This window comes from Schistocerca cancellata, chromosome 3 (assembly GCF_023864275.1).
Source record: "Schistocerca cancellata isolate TAMUIC-IGC-003103 chromosome 3, iqSchCanc2.1, whole genome shotgun sequence".
Lineage (NCBI taxonomy): Eukaryota > Metazoa > Arthropoda > Insecta > Orthoptera > Acrididae > Schistocerca > Schistocerca cancellata.
The window spans coordinates 405,119,521-405,122,718 of NC_064628.1; the positions used below are offsets into that span (position 1 = coordinate 405,119,521).

The window sequence follows — 3,198 nt, forward strand, 5'->3', positions numbered from 1 at the left end:
TTTGCTCATTATATCTGAAAGTGGGTTGTTCTGGACTCGAAACGCATCGCGTTTTTTGGTAAAATTTCAACTGTAGGTAGAGTGGTTTACGAATGAAAATCAGTCACAGCTTCAACAATAATTAGAAAGGATAAAGTGAAGTTCGCTATTATAAAAAAAAGAAAACAGAAAAATAGAACGATGGATCTGTACTTTTGGTGTCGTTGGTGACTTCACTGCTGCACGTTTATGCAATTAAACCACCTACATTACGTCACAAACTGAGAAAATTAGGCTCGTCCTTGCTGGCGATCGACATGCTTCAGAATTATGGAGAAAACGTTCAATCTCTGGAGCTTCTTGAACACATTCATGGAACGATGAGTCTGTGGCTCGTTAAATACAGGTTTAAAGGGTTCTCTTTGAATGCAAAAATTCTTCCAAGTACTTGCAGAGGCTATATCCACGCGAATTCAATCAATGCCGATTAAATTTTGCGTACGTTAAGGAGCCTGTGACATAACGAGTTTGCGGTTCGTCCGATGATGTCCCACATGTGCTCCACTGGAGACAGATCTAGTGATCGAGCAGGCGAAGACAGCATCTCGGCACTCTCTGCAACATGTTGGGTTGCAACAGCGGTGTTGGAGACAACCGCTGGAATGCCCTTCTTGAATTGTAGCACAACAGGTCGAATCACTAGATTTACTTACAAATTTGCAGCCAGAAATGGTTCTAATGGCTCTGAGCATTATGAGACTTAACTTCTGAGGTCATCAGTCCCCTTGAACTTAGAACTACTTAAACCTAACTAACTTAAGGACATCACACACTTCCATCCCCGAGGCAGGATTCGAACCTGCGGCCGTAGCGGTCGCGCGGTTCCCACTGTAGCGCCTAGAACCGTTCGGCCACGCCTTGCAGTCAGGCTGCATGAGATAATCACGAGAGTTATACGAAATCACACCCCAAAAGATAACTCCACGTGGAGGTCCAGTGTGTCTTGCACGCAGACAGGTTGCTTCCAGGTCCTCAACTTACCACCTTCTAAACAACGCACGTCCGCCACTGCCACCAACATGGATCCAGCTTTCATCAGAAAACAAAAAAGACCTCCATCTTGCCCTCCAGTGATCTCTTGCTTGACACTACTGAAGTCGCAAATGGCGGTGGTTTGAGTTCACTGGAATGCACGCTACAGGGCGCCTGGCTCGGAGCTGCCTTTTAAATAACCGATTTGCAACAATGATAATTAATTGGAACCCTCAGCTGCCGAGAGGTGTTGTTGATATACCTAGATGGGGACAGCTGAAACTGTGTGCCCCGACCGGGACTCGAACCCGGGATCTCCTGCTTACATGGCAGTCACTCTTTCCATCTGAGCCACCGAGGACACAGATGAATAGCGCGACTGCAGGGACTTATCCATTGCACGCTTCCCGTGAGACCCACATTCCCAACAGTCCACAATCTACATACGTAATGTACCTAACAGATATTTGCCCATCCCATCCAGATCCGGGGTTCGAGTCCCGGTCGGGGCACACAGTTTCAGCTGTCCCCATCGAGGTATATCAACAACACCTGTCGGCAGCTGAGGGTTTCAATTAATTATCTTTTATTCTAGAGAAGCTGCACGGTCATCAACGGCATCTGTTCTTTCGAGAGCAGTTACTATCTTCATATACGAGGTGCATTCAAGTTCTAAGGCCGCCGATTTTTTTTCTAATTAACTACTCACCCGAAATCGATGAAACTGGCGTTACTTCTCGACGGAAAAAGCCAAAAGTCACTAGGAGCCAGGTCAGGTGAGTAGGGAGCACGAGGAATCACTTCAAAGATGTTATCACGAAGAAACTGTTGCGTAACGTTAGCTCGATGTGCAGGTGCGTTGTCTTGGTGAAACAGCACACGCACAGCCCTTCCCGGACGTTTTTGTTGCAGTGCAGGAAGGAATTTGTTCTTCAAAACATTTTCGTAGGATGCACCTGTTACCGTAGTGCCCTTTGGAACGCAATGGGTAAGGATTACGCCCTCGCTGTCCTAGGACATGGACACCATCATTTTTTCAGCACTGGCGGTTACCCGAAATTTTTTTGGTGGCGGTGAATCTGTGTGCTTCCATTGAGCTGACAGGCGCTTTATTTCTGGATTGAAAAATGGCGTCCACGTCTCATCCATTGTCACAACCGACGAAAAGAAAGTCGCATTCATGCTGTCGTTGCGCGTCAACATTGCTCGGCAACATGGCACACGGGCAGCCATGTGGTCGTCCGTCAGCATTCGTGGCACCCACCTGGATGACATTTTTCGCATTTTCAGGTCGTCATGCAGGATTGTGTGCACAGAACCCACAGAAATGCCAACTCTGGAGGCGATATGTTCAACAGTCATTCGGCGATCCCCCAAAACAATTCTCTCCACTTTCTCGATCATGTCGTCAGACCGGCTTGTGCGAGCCCGAGGTTGTTTCGATTTGTTGTCACACGATGTTCTGCCTTCATTAAACTGTCGCACCCACGAACGCACTTTCGACACATCCATAACTCCATCACCACATGTCTCCTTCAACTGTCGATGAATTTCAGTTGGTTTCACACCACGCAAATTCAGAAAACGAATGATTGCACGCTGTTAAAGTAAGGAAAACGTCGCCATTTTAAGTATTTAAAACAGTTCTCATTCTCGCCACTGGCGGTAAAATTCCATCTGCCGTACGGTGCTGCCATCTCTGGGACGTATTGACAATGAACGCGGCCTCATTTTAAAACAATGCGCATGTTTCTCTCTCTTTCCAGTCCGGAGAAAAAAAAATCGGAGGCCTTAGAACTTGAATGCACCTCGTACTAATTGAAACAGTTCTTTGCATCGCTGTGGTGGCAACTGCTGCTCAAACTGCTATTGCAGTATAAGAGCCAAAGCTATACGCCGAACACGATGATCCTCTCTACCGGTAGTGCCACATGGCCGTCTCGAATCCGGTCTCCTTGCGACCGTATATTCTGGTGACCACCACAGCCAGCAGCCACGTGCAGTGACGACATTACTGCAAAGTCTTTCTGCAATATCGCAGAAGGAACATCCAGCTCCTCGTAACCATTTTACACATCTCGTTCAAACTCAGTGAGGTGTTGATAAATGCTTCTTTGCCACCTTGAAGGCATTCTTGACTAACGTCAACGCACCAAGCGCAGTCTCGAGGTAACTAACGTGGACGAC

The 3,198-nt window shown here is 47.2% G+C and overlaps 1 non-coding gene across 1 annotated transcript; it reads right to left on the reverse strand.

The window, feature by feature from the left end:
- Window positions 1–1,298: 1,298 nt before the first annotated feature.
- On the reverse strand, window positions 1,299–1,372 carry Trnat-ugu (transfer RNA threonine (anticodon UGU)). The gene has a single exon. It is a non-coding gene; the product is annotated as a tRNA-Thr (tRNA).
- Between the last annotated feature and the right edge of the window lie 1,826 nt (window positions 1,373–3,198).